Source organism: Haemaphysalis longicornis, unplaced genomic scaffold (assembly GCF_048455015.1).
Source record: "Haemaphysalis longicornis isolate Haplotype H1 unplaced genomic scaffold, Haemaphysalis longicornis Haplotype H1 scaffold_14, whole genome shotgun sequence".
Lineage (NCBI taxonomy): Eukaryota > Metazoa > Arthropoda > Arachnida > Ixodida > Ixodidae > Haemaphysalis > Haemaphysalis longicornis.
This window is the reverse complement of record NW_027526245.1, coordinates 6,921,716-6,944,930: the sequence shown is the minus strand read 5'-3', so window position 1 is coordinate 6,944,930 and position 23,215 is coordinate 6,921,716.

Below are 23,215 nucleotides of genomic sequence, written 5' to 3'. Positions count from 1 at the left end.
AAGACAATTTACGACCGCAAACACTGCGTGGCCCACTTCACACCGGGATTCCTTGTTCTTCTCTGGACTCCTATCCGCAGAATCGGGCTTTCTGAATAACTGCGGCCCCGCTACTGTGGCCCGTATCGCGTACTACGTCAAGTGGCCGATGTCATGTATGAGATCTCCCCCGTTTCTCCACCCTCGTCGACTCGTGCAACTTCTACGAACATTCTCCACGTAGTCCGGCTGAAGCCGTACCAACCGCCTCTTATGGATTCGCCGTAGCGCCGCGACGGCGCTTGTTCCACCGGGTGTAATGCCACGGTGCAAACTATCAGACGACGAACGATGTAGTTCTGAGGGATTGGCCCACAAGCAAGAACAATGCGTCCAGCGACGGATGTTGGTAGAAGAAGACGACGAGGTCTCCTGTGGGCCGTTCTGAATGTTAGCGGCAGCCCAGCCTTTCTTCCTGTAAATAGTGCAAATACTTTAAATACATTCTTCTCTACCGCATCCTCGCCTCGTAACAATATGTTAGCGAAGCGGGGAAGTGGCCACTACCATATGGGTCAGTTCCCACACCCCACTCAAGTCATGAAAAGAGAATTGCAGAACCAATAGCCAAGTCGAGATGTCAGTATGTATTGTGTCCTACGTTATGGTATGTGGGCTGTTTCTTGTTGAAAAGACATGCTCCTGAAGATGTAAGATATTTCTCTATCAGGCGACATTGGGCATCCATGCGAGAAGAGCCCCAAAGAGTATTGTGTGCATTAAGGTCTCTTGTGATCATGTATGGTGCGGGCAGCTGGTCGACCAGCGCCTCGAAGTCAGAGCTCGAAACTGCATGATCAGGAGGAATGCATATAGAGCATATCGGTATCAACCTATCAACCTATTGAATAATATTAGGCGTACTGCTACAGCTTCAACGACAGCTTTTAAAGAGAGAGAGAGTGACATGCTAATGATTTCCGGGCGACAATGGCCACACCTACTGAAGAGTTTGTGCAGCCAACCCTGTCCTTTCTGAATACCATGTACCTATTTCAGAAATTTGTGTGATTGGAATTCAAATGTGTCTCCTGAAGACACATCACACTTTGATGGTTAGAATGCAATATCTCATAGACATCATCAAGATTTTTAAGTAGGCCTCTATAGTTCGATTGATTATTATTTTCTCTTCCAATTATGCAGATTTTTAAGCTACTGAAGTCTGTGTGTATGTGTGTTTATTTGTCTTTTCGGGCTGTTACTCTAGGATTTGGCTTTTTGGGCCTTTCGGCTGGCTTGGCCTTTAGAGGACGCTCCTTCCGGTGCGTTGTTGGCAAGAATGGCGTGACGTCCATCTCGTAATCAAATGTCCTGGGGGTGCTCGTCGAACCGGACCCCAAGACTTTACCCCCTTTCGGGAGCTCTTCCTTTGAGCCGCCACCGCCGACGGCGTCGGGGGTGCTAGAGGTGGCATTGGCGGTGTGGTGACGGTGGGAACCGGTGCGGGGCCCGTGGTGTCCATCCCCTCGGCACCCTCGAACGCACTGGAGGACGGGCATGTAGAGACGGGAGCGGCACCAGTCCCAAAAGAAGTAGTTTGCATCACAACCGCTGCTGCCTCAGCAAGTGGCGCGGTGCCGGGTTGGGCTGCATGAGGCAACCCTGCGGGGGGCGGTGGCGGGACCACGTCAGACTCTATAAACTGGGTCCCTGTGGACACAAGACGCCGCTGCACCCCCCGGCGAGCTGCGTCGGCGTACCTCCCCAGGCGGAAAGAGGCGAACCTCCATTTGGCCTCCGTGAAGGTGATGTTCTCTGCTACCTTGGTGTTGATTATCTTTTTTTTTCATTTGAAATTTTTCGCACTTGAGGAGTAGGCTGCATGCGGCGTGCCGCAGTTCACACAAGAGAAGGTGTCGGATGGACAGTTGTTGCTCGGATGACAATGTGCCGCTCATTTTGCACAAGTGGTTGGACCACGGCAAGAGTTTGTTCCATGACCGAACCGTTGGCACTTAAAGGGGTCCTGAAATACCTTCCGCCGATGCATGGATCTACATGTAACCAAATAAGACAATGTATTAGCAATCTCCTCCCGCAAGAATTTTGTTAAAGCGATGAGTATTAGCTGAGAAATCGTAAATCAAAAACCGCGCATTATCGTCGCGCCGCGTTTCCTCCTCTTTTCAACTGTTGACGGCGCGCAAGCACTCCCTCCCATGATGCTGCGCTAGTCAGCGGTGACGTACTTCCGCATTACGCTCCTCCGACTGCCGTCTGCTACGGGCAAGTTTTGTTGACACCATGAATTCCGCACTCCGCTCAAGGATGGATAAGCGAAAGAAAAATCTGGCCGCATGTGTGCGGTGGCCTGGCCTTGCCCTTTCGCGGTGTGCGTTGCTGCAGTGCAGCACGTGACTTTTAATCGGCGGCGAACTCGCAGCCGCTGGGGAGGATCTTGCGCTCGGTCCCTTTCATGCACCGCGCACTGTTTATCCAAAAAGCGCCGTATCAGAAGTGGCCCCGCTGGTGCCGGGTCTTATTTTGCGGTGGTGGTAATTCCTGCCGGCGCCATGTGAAAAAGATATTTTAAGCCGATACAGAACCCGTGCACAAAACGCTTCAATCATGTGACCAGTTTAGCTTGGGGCGACGCGTGGTGGAGAGCGGCAACGTTGGCTAAACATGCTCCGGCGCGGCTCTGAGCTTTCTAGCGCTGGAGCGAGCGCCTTTCTTTGACGATCTCAAACATCGGTTGCCTTGGCAACAAGGCACCAACCGCCCCAGAGGTCAGTTACGGTTGCGTGATCCCGGTTCAGCTTGGGGCCCCACCTCGCGGCATATGGGCACTGCAGGCATACTACTCACTCTCATTTGGAAGTGCGAGATGCGTTTGGCATTACAAGAGGCGATGGTGTGTGTGTTGTGGACGCCTTTATTTCGCGATGAAATGCGACGTTGTGCTTCTGCGGGTGGATAGTGCTTCCCATGGCCTGGATTATCTTTCTCGAGCGACGTACGACTCAACCTCGCATGGGGTATGTCCAGTGTGCGTGGCTAAAAGCCATCTCGGCTTGCGCGCTAGAGTTAAGTGACTTGCTGTTCGTCCCCGCAAACCGCGCGCGAGGTGAGTGCCGAATTTACGAGGGGCAGGAGGAGGCAGCCCATCGTCTGTCAATCGCGGTTCAGACTTGCAACGCATGTTGTGACGTTGTGTTCGTTCGAAACGTATTTCTGGATTGTTTTGAAGTGGAAAAAAATGTATCCGTCAAACCTGGGCATTCGGCTCAGGGCGTTCTCTGCGATTGCACGAAAGAAGTGCCACGGGGCTTCAACGCTTTCTTTATGGGACGTACTCCGGTAAGAGAATATCCATGTCGTGTTATGGCCGTGTTGCATTCAATACGAACGGTTAAGCGTTTGTTTACACTTGTTTCGTTTGTCGTAAAATGTCCAAGCACTCCGGCACTACGCTGGCAGATCAGCCGGCGAGTCGACGCTGAGCAGACGACTCATCTCTTTGCCGGAAGTGCGTGAAAAAGCCGCCCAATAGCAGGATGTCTAACTCATGACGAACATCGGGGAATCGATGATGTAGACATGTGAAGATGGCGGTGTCCAAAAACACGAAGGAAAGGGTGAGAAAAAAGCGACAAACTTTGCAACAAAAGTGTGAGCTTTCCGCTGCGCGTAAAAGAGTAATACTTGGCACAGATGACCATGACGACCCAATCTAACGATTGCGCTACTTAATTTAGTGTGCTCAAAATGCCTTTCAGGGCCCCTTTAAAACAGCGCCACGGGTTCGGGATGTAGGGACGGATAGAGCAAACGATAAAACCTGCATTTTTGTGTTGTGGAAGAACTGCGCAGTCAAAAGTCAAGATAATGTGCTTGGTGGGAATCTCCTTGTCGTCTCTGCGGATAGTGAGGCGTCGCACGGCAGTGAGGCCCTGATCCTTCAAGCCGCCACGGATATCTGCATCCGTTTCGTTCAGGAGGTCTGTCCTTGATATCACACCCTGCGAGCTGTTGAGGCTCCTATGGGGTGTGACTCTGATGTCTAGATCAGCCAGTCTCATATGAGCTACAAGCTTTGCGGGCTGCTACTTGCCATTTATTTTCATGAGGAGTTCATCAGACCTTTTTTTCCACTTAAACCATCTTCCTATTATGATTTCAAGATATTTGGTGATAAAAAGCCTTACTGCGATGCAAGAGGATGCACTGGACTGAGGGACTCTATGACAAGAAATCGGGAGTAATTATCTGGTTCAGGAAATGTTAACGGTGGCAATCAGGGAAACGATACTTCGGTGCTGCCCCGTTTAGGGGCTGATCACGTTTGGGGGGGTGTTTAGGCAATACCATAAAGCATAGTATAAAAGCAGGGAGACGGGGGTACTTTCTCCTTTACGTTACCCTGATAGTCAAAGATGTCCTGCAGCTCCCTGCATGGTAGACATGCAGGGTGCCCATCGGCCGGAGCTTCACCAAGGCTCCGACGGACACCGTTTACGGCTTCTACCCTTCACCTCTAAACACCTCGGCACTATTTGACAAAGCTTATGTATGGGAGCTCGGGGTCCGCGGTGTCGCTGCTCACCGTCACCATGAATACTCAACGTGCCCCGTGCGGGGAACAGCCTGAAGTATCGACTACACCTCGTGGTTGTCGTATTTCGGAAAACTTTTGAATAAGCAAGCTACACACCGCACCCGAATTAATCGATCTTTGCGATGAATAAACTTTGGATGTTGCGGTCATTTCAAAGTTTACAAAAGCTGTGATCAAATTAGCAAGTTCGTACCCTTTCGGCTTTCTTTTTTAGGTTCATGGTCATTGCGCTGTTTTTGATCATGGCAATTTCTTGCCATTTACAGCGAATCATTTCAAATATCTGTTGCTTTAATTTAAATACTTCGCCCTTATCTTCTCTTCAAAGATTGAGGCTTCACTAATAATGCTTACTTCCGCGAAACGAGTGAAGTTAGCTTTGCCAAGAAAGTCGCTTGCCAAGCATTGCCAGCCTGGATTATCTGTATATCAACTCTATCTCAACTCTACCGCAGGATTCACTAACTACTTCATATGCGGGTGTGCCAGCAAAGCCTTTCAGCGCTTTTGTATCTCAAAGAATACCATTTTTTGTAATCCTAAATTATTACCTTGCGGCAGGAGAAAGTGTTTCTATAATTGCTTATGTAAAATACCCACAACGCTTTATCATTCTTGTTCCTGGATTCTGTACTATCAACGTTTCTGTTTGCTTTGCTCAAAGACACCCTGTATTGCACGGGAAGTTCAGAAGCATCTTATTACCCTTGTACTGCTTGTACTGCGGGTAATGCTTTAACTGCAATTATCACGGATAAAGTGTGCCTCATTACGTAGATGTTATGTTCGTCTCCCTTCGTTCTGCAAGAGTGTTTCTCGTAATGTAGAGTAGTTAGCATTGCTTTGCGTTCTCCAACACCCAAAGACCTTTCCTTTCCAGAGTTTTATTGTGTCTCTGTTCATTTATTTTATTTATTTATACATTTATTTATTTCAGTACCTACAGAGCCAGAAGGCAGGCATTAAAGTAGGGGGGACTAGACATAAAGCTTGATGCAGGGTAAGAATACCGATTACACTCGGCAGCAGCGGGGCAGCGCCGCACAATCGCCTGACTTCCGCGCTTTTTGCAATCACCGTGCAGATACGAGAGACGGAACGACATCACCCGGCCACCGCACGTGTGGAACAAGCACGCTTCAACACGTGATCATTGACAAGTCAGCGACACCCGCTTCACCGCATCGCCACCAGGGCTCATCGCTATAAAGCAAGGCCGCAGCGACGGGCCAACCACTCGGCAGCAGCGGGGCAGCGCCGCACAATCGCCTGACTTCCGCGCTTTTTGCAATCACCGTGCAGGTTGGAATTGTTTCACTTCATTTTTTTTTTGTTGTTGTTGTTATGCTGTCTTGCTGCTGCCAGTAACAAGTGTGCTGTTGTTTCTTTGATTCTTTGAGCGGTGGTGTAGTAGAACTGTTGAAATGCCTTCCAACGCGGAATTAGCCAAGGAAGTTGTAGTACTTCGCAAGGAACTAGGAGAAATGCATGAGAGCCCTAAACTTTTCAATGGGCTTTATGAGGAAGTAAAAAAGAACGAAGAGTTGCTGCAAAAGGAGAACAAAGAGCTCACGAAAAAAAAATGAGCAGCTGACCCAACGCATGTCTGAGCGGGAACAACATTCGAGACAGAATAACATCGATATAAAAGGCGTGCCTGTGACGCAGGCTGAGGACTGCCTCGCCATACTGCAGCAGATCGGTGACAAAGTTGAGTGCCCGATAAGCGCTGCCGATATAGACGTGGTTCATCGTGTTCCGGCCAAAAATAATGAGCAGCACATCATAGCAAGGTTTTGCTCACGTACTAAGAAAGCTGAATTCACCGGCAAAGCGAAGAAGGCTCGACTAACGGATGGTGCTATCGGCTTTCAAAGCCATTCGGAACAGCCTGTGTACGTGAATGATCACCTGACACCGGAAAACAAACGCTTGTTCGCTCAAGCTTTGGCCAAAAAGAGCGAGATGAACTGGCAATTTCTTTGGGTTGAAAACTGCCGTATAAAGGCCAGAAAAGCGCAGGGCGATCGCATTCACCGCATCTCGAAAGTCAGTGACCTGGCGATTTTCTCGTAAATCGTTTTAAGTTCCTAGCTTTCCATGCTAGATATGGATTATTACTCGGCTGATCAACTAAAGCTGCTCCTCCAGAGCACCTGTTTCACACATAAGTCGCTCATTCATTTCAACATACGAAGCCTTTCTAAGCATTATGACGAATTAGTTAATTTCCTAACCCTCGCAGGATAGGAAATTAACCCTAACTGTTCGGCTTAGCTGGTTATGTATCGGAATTTTCCCATCGCCCAGACAGCCGTCATGGCGGATTTGCCATGTATGTTTCTAACTCACTGAGGTACTCTCGCCGCTATGACTTAAAATTTTCTACTGATAAGTGTGAATCTGTCTGGCTTGAGTTTGACCAGTCTTTCCTGCCAAATAGGCAAACGGTTGTTGGTTCAATCTATCGCTTCCCCGCCTCACCTTATTCTGACTTCTGCAATGAACTTGAAAACATTTTAAACTGTCTTACGTACCAAAACAAAAACATAATTATTACTGGCGATGTTAACATAAACATAATAGACCTCACTGACAGTTCATGCTCGGAATATATTAACTGCATTCTCGGTCATGGTTTGCAGTCGTTAATCAACTTGCCGACTCGTTCTTCCGGTCATGGCCTTGGCACTGTAATTGATCATATTCTGTCCAATGTTTCCTTCTCTCAGAGCGCTGGAGTCGTAGACTGTGACATAACAGATCATTGTGCCGTTTTTATGTTATTTGAAAGCCCGATTGAAATTGCGCCAAAAACTTTTCACAAGCAATCCTTTGATAAAAGTAAATTTTGTCGATTAATCAGTTATGCTGACTGGAGTGATGTTTTAAGTAACAATGATCCCAATGCTTCCTATAACAGCCTGTCTGAGAAAATAATTGATGCGATTACTGCGTGTACGACATTTAGCTGCTACGAAAAAGCATTTAATGTTCCTAGAAATCCCTGGTTAACCGACGGGCTTTTACGCTCCATACGCAAGCGGTCTAACCTACGAAAGAAAGTTCGGCGCCAACCATTTAATATGCCTCTCTTGAATAGGTTCAAGCTTTATTCAAATAAGCTGACCATGCTATTAAAAGTAGCAAAGAAAAATTACTATCTCGACCAAATAAATAAAAATGGCAACAATACCTATAAGAACTGGAAAGTCATAAAAGAATTTCTAAATCAGTCGCACCACACACCTGAAATAAAAGAGGTTAGTGATGGCACACATGTTTTTAGTAACCCTGCTGAAATAGCTAATGTTTTAATGACCATTTCTGTAATTACACTTCCACCACAACATCAAATTTTGCACCTTTCACTCGCTGTCCCCATTCATTTTATTTGCAGCCCACATCACCCGTGAAAATAGTGCAAGTGATCAAAGCCCTAAAAAGTTGTGGGGCTGGATTGGATGGTATCCATGCTGCTAGGGTAAAACTTGTCGTCAACGAACTTTCCATTGTAATCGCCCACGTCATTAACAATATTTTTAGGTCTGGCGTTTTTCCGTCTGAACTTAAGAAAGGAAAAGTAGTACGCGTTCATAAGAAAGGTGACCGGGCATGTTAAATAACTATCGCCCCATAACCATACTGCCCTTTTTTAGCAAGTTAATAGAAAAACCTATTGTAACTAGGCTGTGGAAAAATATCTCCAAATTTCAATTACTGACCCCCTGTCAGTTTGGTTTTCGGCCTAATTTTTCTACTGAGGCTGCTCTTATCGAGATAACTGATTTCATGAAACAATCAATTGATTGCGGCCTATTTGCAGCAGCTATATTTGTCGACCTCACAAAGGCATTTGATTACATTACTCACGATATTCTTTTTTCCAAATTAGAATCATTGGGTGTCTGTGGACCAACATTAGCCTTACTACACTCATATCTCGCTGACAGGCTTCAGGCTGTGGAATGCAGTGGCATACTTTCTGAATACAAAACAGTAAATGTAGGCGTCCCCCAGGGGTCCATTTTGGGACCACTGTTCTTGTTATTTATAAATGATCTCCCATCTTGTTTAAATTTTTCAAAATGCATGCTTTACGCAGATGACACCACGGTTTATTTGGCTGATTCTGACCTCTTGAACCTAACTAAAAAATTAAACGACGATTTATTAAGGTTATCCGATTGGTGCCGAAACAATAGGTTAAATATAAACCCTAGAAAACCAGTTTCATAATTTTTCACTCCCATCATAAGCAAATTACCCCAATCCCGCATCTCCGCCTTGGCACGCATTTTATCTACCCTTCAGATTACACTACATTCCTAGCAGTGGTCCTCGATAAACATTTAAAATTTCACTTGCACATCAAGTCACTTATTAGTAAAGTTGCGTTTGGTATTCATGTACTAATTAGAACTCGCGCATATTTTCCTCTGCCTGTTCTCCGTTCTCTTTACAACTGTTTTGTACACAGTCATTTAACATATTGTTTAGGTTCGTGGGGAAGCACCTATGATGTTCATCTATCACCGCTTGTTTCTTTGCAAAACCGAGCCATCCGAATCATTAATTACAGCCATCCGAGAGACAGTTCTCCGAAATTATATTCTGACCTTCGAATCCTACCCCTTCTATTTGAATATAAAATAAAAATGTGCATTTTCCTCCTTCGCGCTAGAAATAATGAATCCATGCACACCTACATCGACCAGTCGTTACTTTTTAACGCCAACAACACCCGCTTTTCAGAAAACAATAACCTAATTCTACCAAAAATTCGCTCTAACTACGGCAAACAAACTGCCGTATTCGCCGCCATTTCAATGTGGAATGAACTACCGACCCCCCTCAAATCAATTCACTCTCCCATTTTTTTCCGAAACCAATTAAAAAGTTTTCTATTATCTACCTTGGCCTAATGTATCAACGTGTTTTTGTTGTAGCACCATTTTTTTTCTGTGTTTCTGTTCTCCCGTCGAATCGTTTTTACTGCAATTTTTTGTGAATATGTTTGTATTGCTACAAATGAATGTATATATATGTGCGTATGTATGTATATACATATATGCATTGCTTTCTGCCTGTTTTTGCTTATTTCGTTTGATGTGTTTTTTACTTGTTGCCAACTCTACGCTGTTCCGTTGTGCACTTTGTCACAGGAGGTCCCCCCGACAGTTTTTTTAACTACGGGACCTCCTCGGTATTACTCTTTGTACGCTCTTTTAAAACGTGAAAATAAATAAACTTCAAACTTCAAACTTCAAACAAAACAAGCAAGCATTCTCAGCCTATACAGTATGTACACATTCTTGCGAACACGAGGCAATCAAGGAAAAATAAAACACAAACACACACCACACAGAAATTGGCATCTTTTATTTCAACAAAAGTTGTGATAGAGCATTTTGAAATGAGGGTAGTGAGACGGAGACAATATATTTTCGTAGGTTGTTTCAATCGTATGTGGTTTTTGGAAAGAACAGTTTTTGTAAGTATTTATGCGTCATCGGTATTTGCGGACTTTGCGGGAGTGATCTATGCTAGAGGGTGCATAAGTGGGACCTTTAATGTACATGTTTCTTTTTAAACCAGTGTCATAATAAACATAATATGAAATAGAGTTAATATTAGGAATTCGCGCCTGTCCTGCAAAAAAGGTCAACCCAAATGTTTGCGAATGCAAGAAGGTCGGTTAGTGAAATCATGATTACCAGATACAAATCGCGCTGCTCGTTTCTCTTCCCTTTTTAGCGCATTACTACATATTTTATTTTCGGATCGCAAGCCACACAAACTGAACGAACATTAGAACAGTAGAGCGCTTCATTTAGTTTAGGTAGGGCCTGGTTAAAGTTACGTCTTAGGACGTTCAACACACGGGTCGCTTTGGCACCGACGTATTCAATGTGGTCACTCCAGAAAAGGTTGGTCGTAAAAATATGCCTAGGTACTTATTTTTCGATACAACTGCCAAACGATTGCCTCCCAGGAAATAATTCGTATTTAGAATCTTCTTTTCAGTTCTGAAGCGAACGGTATTACATTTTCAAAAGTTGAGTGTCATGTGCCATGCGGCACACTCTGATAACACTGCATTTAGATTACTCTGTAGTTGAGAATAATGTCGTCCAGACGTAACATCACGATATATGCAGCAGTCATTTGCATACATGCGCATGCGACTGCGTATTTGTTGGCTTATGTAATTTTTAAATATTAAATAAAGAAGGAACCCTACAACAGGTCCATGGGGACATCTGATAACAATTCAAATTCAGATGAGTTCACTGCTCCTGAACAACCCGCTGCTTTCTGCCTACAAGATACGCTTCGAGCCACTTCAGAAGAGAGAGACGGATATGTAGAGAAGACTGTTGAAGAAATAACAAATTGGGTAATACAAAATTAAAGGCTATTCGGAAATGTCAAAATACACAGTCCACTTGCATGCATTGTCAATTGAGGCAGTTAGGTCATGACTAAATTCAAGTAGTTGAGTAGCACACGACAACCCTTTTCTGAAGCCGTGTTGCGTGGGTAGAAAAAAGTTGTTATCTTGAAGATGGTAGATTAAATTGGTGTAGATAATGTGTTCCATCGGTTGACATAATATACAAGTTAGCCAGATTGGTCTGTAATTTTTGTTCGCGTTTTGTCTTTAGCTTTCAAGATAAAGACAACGTTGGTACTTTTCCAATCGTCATGTAAACAGCCAAGTGCCATAGTGCCATTGATATTACAAGTAGCGAGAATAGAAAAGGCACGAGTGAGACAGCACAGTTTTTGATAACACTATTAGCAATAGCATCAGAACCGGGTGCAACGTTCACCTTAACTTTTTGTAAAGGCGTTAAGACTCCACGTTCATTTGAACATATTTGCATCATTTTTGAATATTCCTAACTCAGGGCCGCTGGGTAGGCAAACTCTTTGGGCGAAAACATACTGAAAATAGAAATTGCGTTTATCACAATTACCGTTTAATTCTACGCTGAAGTGAAGGTCATATTGGGAACTGAAAGCGCAAATTAGACACGGACAAAAAAAAGGGCAACAGGACGAGCGCTATTTAGCACTCGTTCTGTTGTCCGCTTTCTTTGTCTGTGTTTAATTTGTGCTTTCAGTTCCCATTATGCATCACCAACAAGCCGAAACCTTGACCCTTAAGGTCATATGGAACATCTGGAATTGTTTTCTTCACAGCCTGCTTGCTTTAACGTTCTGCCATACTTATTTGGGGTTATTTTTATACCTATCAGTTAGGTGACCCAGATGCTCAAGTTCAGCACTGCGCATCTGCTTAGCTACACTCTTGTTTAGTGCTTTTAAAGTTTCATATAGCTCGGGTTGTGGTGACTTGCAGTACTTTCGATACGCGCGGCGCCTGCGATTAACCAAAGCCTTGAGACTGCTTTTAATCCAGGGCTTACTAGTTGAAAGCTTTGAGGAAAGCACCCGTAATAAAACATTAGTGCATTTAGGCAATAAAAGCTTCTCTCTGAACAAGTGCCATGTAGTATTTACATCCTTGGTGGTAGCATGGTGTCTAAACTCCGGTAAAAACTGATCTTGCCCTCGGAAAATACAGACCTATTCACCACAATTATACTAAAATCGTTAATCGCGGTGGCAGATTCTGGCGGCACACGATGTCGCCAAATATTGTCGCAACAACAACTGCGTGGTCGCTTATACTTGGTATTGCTGTCTCAGAAAAGATGAGAGTTTTCTCATTGTAAAAAATGAAGAAAAGTAAATTATAGCAGGTGGAGCCTTCACTCTAGGACGATATACAAATTGAAATAGAGAATGGGCATTATTCATTTTAAAAAAAGCAGAGTGCAGAAGTGACGAAATGTTAGATTTAGGCTGAAGATGGAACTATTCAATGCTTGGTAAATAACTAAGCGTTGCATCTTGGGCTAGTAAAATATTTCTAAGCTAAAACAATGACTCTGGACCTTTCTGTGTAGGTGGCCAGTAAAACGACCCAATAGCCATTGCGGAACCGTTAGCTAGGATAATCTTTTACCAGACCATTGTAGATGATGAAATATTTAGGTTTATGGACACGCTACTTGCAGCACTGTGGACAAGGACGAAAACACCCCCACCATGCACATTGAGATACTACCGTGATGCCGTATAGTTCGAAGGGAATATTTCGCTGTCAGTTATGCTTTAATCCAACTATGACTCGGTGCCCACAAAGACGGGTAGCTTTACTAGTAGAACAAGTGCACCAAGTTTATCCTTTTTGTTCTTGAGGCTACGGCAATTTACAAGAATGATTTTAGGTTTCGTTAGAGCACCTAACTTTTGACGCTCATAGCGCTTGATTTTGTGCATATTGGCCATTGCATTCCACGCTATCCGGGTCATACGTAAAAACTTCGGTGCCAATATTGACCTAATTGAAGTTCAGCTTAAAATCACTGTTGTGTTCTCTAGCAAACTGGAGTAGCTTTTTAGGCTCGTATTTTAACTTTTCTGAGTACCCTTCACCGATAGAAAAATCGGTTGTCTTTATTGTGACGCAGCGGCAGGCACACGTTGTTTTTCTTTGAATGACACGTACTTACTATTATCGCTTTTCCTTTTGCGGTCAAAGACGCCCGATACTGTGGGCTCTATTTCTCGATGTTGCACAAGCAGCAAAGCTTAGTTTTTAGGAGAAAAGGGTCAAAATGTGTTGCTTGTAATCCACCCGAGTGTGACAAGCGGTGTCATCAAGACTTTCTCCGTTCTTGCTACTCAGAAAGGGGGCCAGGAATCTGCTCAATATCCCCAGAAAGCCGCAAAAGCAACCATACTAAAACAACTCGCCTTCAGAGTAATTTGTAACACGGTGAAATATATCACTAACAAGCACACGCACACGTGTGAGATCAGACTCCAGCTTCTAAACGGTTTTTCGTATACACAACGATAGGAACAACCAGCCTGCAGAAACAGTAGGCGAAAATGCCTAGCGCCCGTTGCGGTGCCAGATCCCGGAGTGGCTGGCTCAGGTGCCTGCTTTCAAGGCTTCCCATCCTATTGTGACCAATGTTGCAAAAGGATAAGACGATCGGCTGCCAGCAGCGCTGTCATGTCGAGCGGCGGATTGCGATTCCAAGAGGCGCACGTGATTTATGCAGGCATTCTTGATAGAAAACAAGCACGCTGATTCGAAGGTGCCGCAGGTTGTAGTCATCACTGCATCAGCTGCAGAAACAGTAGCAGTAAATTCGTGATGCCCATGACGATGCCAGATCCCGGAGCGGCTTGCTCAGGTGCATGCTGATGTCGCTTTTATAGCTTCCCATCCTGGTGTGGCTAAAGTTGCAGAGGATGAGAGGGTCGGCTGCCGGCAGCACTGCCATGTGCAGCGGTGGGTTACAATCCCAATGGCATATGCAAGCAGGAGGGCGGGATTTGTGCTGGCATTTTTGAAAGAAAAAAGCAAGCTGAGTCGAAGGTGCCGCAGACGTTATTCATCGCCTGCATCAGGTGCAGAAACAGTAGGCGTAAAGGCATAGCGTCTGTGGGGTGCCAGGCAGGACGGAGGATACATCTTCTCAAGTGTAAATGCAATAACGGCAGTCACATAGGTGCATGTATGGCGTTATGTGTATGAGAACTGCATCTGAGTGTTTAAATTCTTGCAAGCTCCTCGTTTGTCGAGGTATTGAAGAGAATGTGGGTCAAACTTTTCACGAAATTTTTGGGTTACCGTAAGTGGTCAACGGGCAGTCAGAGATGACGTTGCTTGGTTCGACGATGGCCCTGAGTCTACAGAAAAAGTAAAAAACGATTTTCAAAAGAGTCTGAACATCTTTCAAGGCGGTATGAGTGCAGCAAATGCACACAGCTACGACAGCGTTAAATTATTTCTGCGTGCAGCTCCAGTGCCAAATATGCTCAATTCACCAAGATAAATTAGCTGATTAGGAGAACCGGGGCCACAGTTGGAATTTGGCAGTTTTTATATTTACAGAGGAATGGCAATGTAATACCGAATCACCACTACAGCATTTGAAACGTTTTACTGGGGATCATTATGTTTCTCACTCGTAGTTTTCGTTCAGGGAAAGAGTATTTACACGGCGCCATTCCAGGGCTCCTTTTCGTTACCGCCGAACGCTCTACCACAATTTGCATTCTCTTCGCCACGAGCATGCCTCTTTCACTAGATGCGCTATGGGCTGACAACGGTGGTAGCGCCGTTATCAGATGAGCTCGGAAAATAAGCAGAAGCACGAACTGGCACAAAAGTGAGGGAAACCCACCGCTGCTGTCACCGGATCAAATTCCACGTGGCCAAGTACGTGTGAATTGAAGAAATACTTGCAAGTTTGGAACGCCAGAGTGAGCGCGTAATTTTTTTTCAACGTTTCTCCGCTGTATTTTAACCCTAAGTAAGCGTCCATCACCAGTTGCAGGTTTTTCCCTGAAGGTCTGGTGTGGCCGGGGGCAGAGACGTTGGGCATGTCCACAGAGCTGGACTCCATGCCACTACCGATATTGCCCGTTGTGCTTGTTCGTGATTTAAACGGGGAACTCTCATGGCTCAATGCGTCCTGTCAGCTGTCCTCTGTAATGCAGCGGTTCACGTCTGGTTTGGTATGTATACACAGACAGTAAGATGCAAACGACGTGTTAGAGAAATGAGAAGTTTTATGTTTGTCCGCCTAAATAAAGCTCGATACCTTCGAGCTTAAACTTGCTCTGAGACGGAGGCATGCCGTTCGCTTGGATTAAGAGAGGAAATTGAGGAAGCGTCGTCCCGAACAAAGGCTCGAATAGACGCGAAATCAATATATAGCCGGCACAACCACTATGGCGCCCGCTAGTTCTAGCTCGGCAAGTAACTGCGAATCCCGCCCTCATGAGTGGCAGCTTACCCTCTTGGGATGCCGGCGTAGGGCAATATTACTTTGTAGAGCGCATGCCAAGGAGGCGTTGAAAAAAAGACGACCAGACCACGATGCAAGGCCAGCTTTTTTGGAACGCCTAATGGCTCTAATATACTGATGCCATGGGCGCGCGAGCCCTCCGGTGGCTGAGCGCGCTTTTTGGCCTGCGTCACACTCCTGCCATCGGTATGGTGGATTACCGCTTATGTGATGTTGGAGGACAGCACCCACAGCAAACCTCGAGGTGTCGGTCATCAGTACAAGTAGACGTCGTCGATTTGGGTGAGCGAGGAGAGCGGCATTTGCTAGCGCACGTTTCATGGCATGAAAGGCTGCCTCACCACTTGCGTTTCAGTCTAATGTGGTGGTAGAGCGCTTTCCCGTAAAGGAGGTGTTCGAGAGGCTCAAGCAGAGTGCCGCAGTTCCTGATAAAACGACTGTAAAAGTTTACCAAACACTGGAACTAGCGAAGCTTGGCGGCCGACGTTGGTGTTGGGAAGTCAAGAATGGCCTGGACCTTGTTGGAAAGGGGCCGAATGCATGTCGCATCTAGTCGATGTCCCAGAAAGTCGAAGGCGGTAACACCAATCTCGCTCTTCGTTGCATTGATGATAACGCCCTGGGCAGCTAAGCGTTGGAGGAGAATGCGGAGATTGTGAACCTCTCCTCTAGGGACCTACTTGCTACCAGCAGTTCGTCCACGTCAGCATAGACGAAGGGCAGTCCACGCGTCACTGTATCGATGAAACGCTGAAACGTTCGGGCAGCGTTCCTGAGGCTGAACGCATACAGAGGAACTCGAAAGGCCGACTGGTGCTGCGATGAATGTCTTCTCCTCCTCAGCTACGGTGATCTGGTGGTAAGCCCAGACAAGGTCAATTTTTGAAAATATGGTGGCACCATGCAGACAGGCGGTGAAATCTTATGTGTTTGGAAGGGGGCACAGATCCGGAATGGTGGAGACGTTCAAAAACCGGTAGTCGCCCGAAGATCTCCAGTCACCATTTTGTCTTGGATACCATGTGCAAGAGTAATGTGTAGCGGATGTCAGAAAGTCAGATGATGCCAAGTTCCTGCATGTGCTCGAATTCTGCACGGGCGATGCTGAGTCAGTCGGATAGATAGATAGATAGAACTTTCTTCGAGCACTTGAGGTCACCGTTGAGGCGGCCTCCGACGGGGTGGTCCCTTATTAACAGGGCCCATAAACGGCCAACACCTCCAGGCCCCGGGCCACTAGGGCCGCGTGGGTCGTTGCGGTGGGGCTGGACCGTAGGATCTCCCATCGCTCTTTGGGGGAAGGGGGTAGGGGGGTGGTGGTTGGGAATGGGATTTGTGGGATGGGGGCTTTGAGTGACGTACACTCTGCGATGACGTGTCGCAAGGTGCCTTTTTCTTGGCGACAGAAGGGGCATGTGTCGGTCGGAAGTGAGACGTCGCGGGCGAAAGCAAACGGGGTGTCCGATAGTTGTGACAGCATGACGGACGTCATGACTCCGGGTTCAGTCCAGTCAGCTGGTGACGTGACGGTGGGCAAGTGCTATACAGGACGGAAAACGGTTCTTCAGCAATTATGGCGCAGGAAGGCACTACGTCAGCAAATGCTGTCGCTACGATGCCATGAACTGAGAGGTGGGTTGTGGCATCGAGAAGTCGCCGTCGGTTGACATCGACTAGGAGACCACGTTTGGTAAGAAAGTCCGCTCCAAGGATGGCAGAGCGAACGTCCGCGACCGCAAAAATCTACCTGAAAGTCTTGCGAAGACCGAGGTTCAAAGTGAGGGATCGCTTCGCGAAAACTAGAATTCGCGTGCCGTTCACTGCCTGGAGGTACAAGGCCTCGCTGGAGGTGCGGTCGTGGCGTGACGCTGCCAAGACGGTGACTTGCGGTCCCGTGTCCACGAGAAACGTTTGTCCGGTGGTGCGATCGACGATAGAAAACAGGCGACATTCTTCAATTGGGCCAGGGCCGCTCTTCCCCGCTGGCAGTTAGCCGGGTCGTTTAGCATGGCAAGAGGCAGTGGCGATCGTCTGCGCCGAAACTGCGGTGGTAGAAGCTTACTCCGCGGGATGATGGAGGGCTGCGTCCACGAATGGCACCATGGCGCCAGGAAGACGAGTTGTCGCGTAGGCGTGACGAGTGAGCCGAATGTGTTCAGCTGTGTTGCCTCGGCGCCGCGACAAGGTGCTCCAGTAGTTCGGACAGAAGATCGACTTTGGCAGGCGCCGCAGACGCACCTTCGTCGGGAGGAGCTGGTGATGTCGAGAGCCGTGTGATGTTGGCGTCGCGGTTACAGCAGCAATAGGTGAAGCTGTGCTGGCTACTTACATTACCTTGTCTGCCAGGGATGCGAGCGAACGGAGATCCATGGATGATACCGGTTGCGAAAACCATTAACCCGTTTCCTGGGAGGCGCTGCAGAAAGAGCTCGCGCAGCAATGCGCCGTCCATGGCTTGGGCCCGTCAGTTGAGGAGTTGGGTCATGCACCACAAGAGTTGGCTCGGTCTGTGGTCGCCAAGCTCTTCGGTAAAAAGTAGCTGCTGTAGGCACGTGGGCTCCGATGCTGCTCTACGTTCGAAGAGCGCGGCTTTGAGCTGGTCGTAGGCCGTTACAGATGGGGTTGATATGAAGCAGGCAAAAATGCCCGCAAACCTTTCGCAGCAGTCCCGGGTAGAGCTCTCATGACGTAGTGAAATTTGCGTTCTTGCGAGGTGATACCAGACAGCGCGAACTGGGACTCGGCCTGGAAAAACCAGATGGTCTGGTTGTGTTTCCAATGCGGCAGCAAGCGGATATCCAGGGCGGCCATCTCCTTGCCGCCTCCTTGCGGTGGTCGCTCGTCCGGGTCGTTGGTGAACATGGCTTTACAACTTAGCCGGGAGGAAGATCACGTCCGGTTCACCAATTGTACAGCGCATGCCCCAGAGGCGTCGAAACAGGGACTAACAAACCACGTAGCAAGTCCGGTTTATTCGGAACCCCGTGGGGTCTTTCTCTACTGATGCCAGGGGTGCACCAACCCTCTGGCGGGTGAGCGCGCTCGTTGGCCTGCTTCACGCTTCCGCCGATGGATCTGTGGCTTCACGCTAGAACTTCTTCAGCCTAAATAAATTTTAAACCGACATGTTGATGGTTTCGGCTACGTCGAGGCCCCTGCACATAACCAGTAGCCGGAGTGCAGTGCATGGCCGTGGGGCGGGGTGCACTCGAAGCTATATTTTTCGGGTCTTTACTGATTGCATGTCTCCTTTGCTGGTGGCAGGTTTTAACATGGACGTCGAACGGTCCAGTACGACTTCAACACAGATTGTAGGTGGGCCAGTTGGTACATAACTGAGTCAAGAACAGTGAAAGGAAAGGGACGATAAAGGGATCACATCGTGTTGCGTTTGTGTTATCTCCCTATTGTCCTCTTTCTGCGCTGTTTGTAACTCAGCAATGCGACTTGTCCAGTGTCATCTCAGTGGTCGAGCGGATTGGGTTTGTGTGTCACACGAACGGTACGGTTCTAACAAAGTGGGAGTAAAACATAGAGCTACTATTTTCTCTACAAGACTGATCCTCGGATACTACAAAGGTTCATTCACATATTTGGCTAGGACATTTCTTCAATCGCAAAATATGCACAAACATGTTTTCTTTCGTGCACTCCACGAAGTGCGTTTATCTTCCGACGCAGGTAATCCTTCTTCACAGAGTGTGGAGGGGACTCATTTTTACAGCGAAGTAGTATATGCATAACACCCCCCCCCTGTTTTTACTTCGGGGAAGCCGATTTACTCAGTGCCGCTTAGGGGCTTCCTCTCACCAACACCGACACCGCTTTCACAACTGTTAATCCCCTTGCCATCACCGATGCCTCTTTTACAAGCCGCGAAAACAGCTGGTAACACCGATAGCTTCCTTATCAGGCGTTACCAGCGCAACCCGGACATGTGTCCATCAATCTTAAGCATGTAAGGCTTTCTGTTGGACATTATAAACCGTGTAACTCACGCCAAAGCACGCGCCCATGATCGGTTGCCGCGTTATGCGTGCACTGGTTTGGGGTGGGAACAGGGGGACGTGTATTCACAGCTAATCTTCATGCCAATACCATGCGCGTTGTGCATGCGCGTTGTGCAGGCTGAAATTTAAACGTGGAAATCTCGCTGCCTAATGCGACCTGACAGCTGTCTTCAGTGGCAGAGGGATTTCGGTTGGTGTGTTACAGAGACAGTGAGATGCCTATCAGGTGGTACGGAAACGGACACCCACAACTTTGTCCACTAGAAAGAACCTCGAGTGCTTCCAGGTTTTAACTCCCTATGGACAGACGCGTACGTTCGCCTGAAGGAACAACCGCAGGAATTCCAGGAGTATCTCCCAGAACAAAAACAAGAATGCTTGCGAAAACAGAAAGCCGCTGCCACCGGAGTTTTCAACGCAAGTTCTCACTTCGCCGTGTCGCTGGGAATGTCTCCCGGATAGACAGCAACGTCGACGTGTGCCAATATTTCTTGTTCGTCTTGAAGGCCTTTCACAGCAGCAATATTGGCGGTGCTTTTCCAAGGGAACATAACCGGTTCCCGGTTTATCAGCCAGGAGTTGCGAATGGAGGGAAGGGGGGAGGCCTGTCGTGAACCCGCAGGTATAGGTTTCATGCCCTCCCTGATGACACGTCCATTTTGCTGGCGGGAGGTTTAGAGGTGTACCTTCACCGCCCTTATGCAAAATTTCCGTTGTCCATGGTGTTCGAGCGGAGGGGGCTGGTATGTAACATAGACAGTAAGATGCTTACAAGGTGGGATTGAACCAGACAGCTTCATGTTTGTTCACTAGAATAAATCTGAATTCCTTCGAAGTTTTATTGGGCGAAGTGCTAACTGCTCGATCGCAAATTACAAACAAAAGTGCTTAGATTCGTTAATTCCGTTTACTGCGTCCAACTTCGCAGGTCATCCTTCTCAACAGAGTGAAAGGGCACGATTTTTTGTTTTCGCGTAGCTTTTCATTTAGGCTTTGGTCTGTCTGCTTGACGAAACCCTTCTTGAAGTGGCTGAGTGGCACGGAATACAAATCCTCTTTTACAGAAACTAAAAATTAGCGCTGTGCAACTCATCGCACCTCTGTCCCTGTAAAGGCTCAGTTTTAGCTTTGCTGTAGAGTTGGGACAACTTCTCGGGGGTAGATAAACATTACGGGGTCTTCTGCATCCTACGCGATGATGTTTATTCTCTGCGAGAGCCCTTTCAACTCTGGATTCTTTTACTTCATGATCAAGTCAGCCAGGTTTTCGTATTTTCAGAAAATCCCTATTGAAACAAAGCATATAAGATGCCTCGGGCACACCAATTCTTTGGGGGGTTGTGTTTGGCTACGTACGCGTGCCTCGACTTACTAGGGACGTGGTTTCCGAACGGTATTCTTATGGAATACCCTAATGACCGGTCTCCTTCCCAGCTTAGATAAAGCCGAGTGAAATGGTAACAAATTCTGCCTGCGCTTGTGTCATACGTCCAACAGTTACAATTACAACCGAGTTCAGACCAAGTCACCGAAAACATCGAGTTCTTTGGTAACTTGTCAACATCAAAAAATCGAGACTATAATTTGCAATGAGTGGATTCAACAAACTTGATGTTTAGCAATGCGCTACAAGTCAGCGGTGAATATAGAATATCAGAGCTAACGACGCGTGTACATTGTGTACAAAGGCACAGTCAGAATATACTGAACCAATTACCGGACCATATTTCCCACTCTTCTACAACCCCTGAATCATCCTCTGGTCCCCTTCCTTGTGATTCGCAATTCCGTCTTTTACACCGGAAGTCTCTTCTGAGGAGGGACTCACGTGCCCTAATTCCTCCGTGTGTCTGCTCCCTGCCCCCTAATCTTTCACGGGTGGAGGAAGTTTCTCCCAGGAGGCTTCGGGCTGGGTTGGCCCTCATACCTTCCGTCACTTGAACTTCGAGGCACTCACAAAACGACCAAGGAACTTGTCCCAAGTGCCAATCTCCGGCTGTTGAAGCTGATGCCAAGCACCTTTTGTGGACGTGCGCGGGGACAAGGGCAGCTCGAGACGATGGGATCAGGAAGGTTGGTCTCCGGTTTGATAAACTGGATGACTGGAACCGCTGGGTGCAGGAGGATACATACTGCAGTTCGCTGATTGATTTTCTGCACGCCACTGGACTGCATGCATACATGTACGCTCGAAAACCCATCGGTTTCATTAGCATCTTTACTCTTGGAACCCCCTCTCTTCCTACTTTCTTCTCTTTCATTTGCATTCCTACTTTCTTCTCTCCTCCAATCTTTAAACCGCCACTCTTATGCCGCGCAGCAAAAACACGATGTAAAAAAAGAAGACTACAGTAACAACAAAACGTTTGGATTTGCGGGGAAAACAAATTTTTTACTGGCAAAAAACACGCAACTTTGCATGCGTGCGAACGGTTAGTATTGGGCAAACATATGTTTCGTAGCACGTAAGCGCGTTAAATGCGTTCTGTGTTCCTTCATCAAGAGCTTCAGCAAAGCGTCTCACCAAGTCAATGGCGTTCATCGTTTTGCTTGGATCGAATAGGGCCGGTTCAGCAGAAACTGGGTGGTCGGCATCCTAGGACACGTTGTGTACGCCGAATACTAACTGTACGATGTTTTAATGGTTGTAGGGTTCAACGGGCCGACGCAACCCACACGATGAGGCGCGCCGTAGTGGAGGGCAACAGACTAATTTTGACCTCCTGGGATCTTTAACGAGTGCGAAATCTCGTACACACGGACGTTTTTGCTTCGTGCTCAGCAGCCTCGTGCTCAGCAGCGTAACGCCATAGCCACTCAGGTCCAGTCGGGGTCTGCGGCGGCCTCCGAGAGTAGCGAAAATTCAAAGGCGCTAGTACCTGTTTATTCTGACGGAGCTGCTTTCCTTAAATGAATGGGATTTATTCTTTCTCGTGTTGAGGGCTTGCGGAACTCGATACAGCCTGATCAGGGAACACCACGAAGCTGGTCTGCTTCATGAAGTTGGTGATGACGAGGCGCAGTAATCTACGTGTCGCTCTGACAAAACATATTCCAAATTTGTCCCTTTGTAAATATGCACGTTCTTTGAAATTCTTTTCTTAATCTGGAATGTGTTTCGTTCGTTCAAGTTCATGGGCACTGGGAATGCCGGAACAGCCAGTAAGCAGTGGTCTGCAAATCTGTTTGTCTTCCATCTGGAGTTTGTAAGACTCAGCTCCGATTTGCACGCGCCTATGGTGATTACAGTGCAGCGAGAACGCATTGGACCGAGATAGTGTCGTCAGTCCGTAATTTGCGCGTGCGTGCATGTGTGATAAACACTTAGAGGACAATGAAACACGTGTGGTGCGTACCAAGCCCGTAACATGCGCACAACGCCGCCGTTTGGCATAAAGACTGCGTTCACGGAACAGCTTGGCGCCAGCAGAGGCAGGATCGCCGCAGCAAGGGTCAGACAGCCGGACCAATGATCCCCCCTGCCCACCTCGGACAATCCAGCACATGTTTTGGGGGCAGACAGAGTGGCTTGGTACCAGGACTCGAACGTTGTCGTGAGTGTAGAGCGAAGCGTTGTGTAATTTTTCTGCGCAATCGGTGCTATGCGTGTTTTCAGTGTCGCGTGGTTTAAATGCTGTTTCTACTCATGTCATTTTTGTTTTGGCCTCCGGGAATAAACCGGAGATTTTTGTTTTTTGCGT